This window comes from Chrysochloris asiatica, unplaced genomic scaffold (assembly GCF_000296735.1).
Source record: "Chrysochloris asiatica unplaced genomic scaffold, ChrAsi1.0 scaffold00112, whole genome shotgun sequence".
Classification (NCBI taxonomy): domain Eukaryota; kingdom Metazoa; phylum Chordata; class Mammalia; order Afrosoricida; family Chrysochloridae; genus Chrysochloris; species Chrysochloris asiatica.
The window spans coordinates 10,809,301-10,810,304 of record NW_006408630.1 but is presented as its reverse complement, the minus strand read 5'-3'; positions in this window follow the sequence as shown (position 1 = coordinate 10,810,304).

The window sequence follows — 1,004 nt, the reverse complement described above, 5'->3', positions numbered from 1 at the left end:
TCTCTCTTTTTACTGTTTTGATGAATACTTTTGATTGCACATAAATTTCTAATTGCTAGTATGTCCCAGTCATCTAATTTGTTTTTTGTTGTTTGTGTGTTTTTTTGCTGTTTGATCATCTGTGTATGCCATCTATTAAAGCCCTTAAATTTGTCCCTATTTTTTCATTGATAATCTTTAAAGTTCTGGGATTTACATTTAAATCTTTAATCCTTGTTGAGCTAGTTTTCATATGTGGTATGAGGTTTAGTTCTTTGGTTCATTCTTTTGCAAATCAATGTCCAGTTTTTCCAGCACCATTTAATGTATTTTGGCTCTTTCTCAAAGATCAGTAATTGTACGTGAATGGATTTACTTCGGAGTTCTCAGTTCTGATCTACATGTCTACATGTCTTTTGTAGACATGTAGTGCCGGGGGTCCTGAGTCGGGGTCCCGCCTCAACAAAGGATCACCTCGGCAAACTCTGGGTTTTAACGTGAGTGGGAGATCTAGTAGGCGAAAGAAAAGAGACAGAGACAAAGATTGATGCAAGCCGACAGGCAAGCTAGCACACTAAGCTAGCAGAGCCCCAGTCTTTTATTATCAGAAGAAGGAAATTGACACACAAAAAAAATAATGACAAAAAAGTTGATTATTCACTCAGGACAGGATACGAGATCATTCATGTGATACAATACACAATGATTCACAAAATTATCTTTAACTTCTGAGGACATCATGATTCGTCTTAATAGGCTGAAATCCTTATTTCTATGAGAAAGGTTCAAGCAAGCAATTACAGGTTATACATTAACTTCTAGGTCTGTATAGCCTTAGGGCAGCAACTTGTGCTTTCTTAGAAGGTGTTTAACATATTTTCAAAACTTAATCACAAGTGGGTAAAGGGGAGAGGTTTTAGAGTTTTTACCAAAGACTAAGTTATATTTTCTAAAGAAACTTAAACTGCTTCTGTGTCTTTTGCAGGCAGAAAATACATGCTTCTGTTAGTGAACAAGATTTCAGA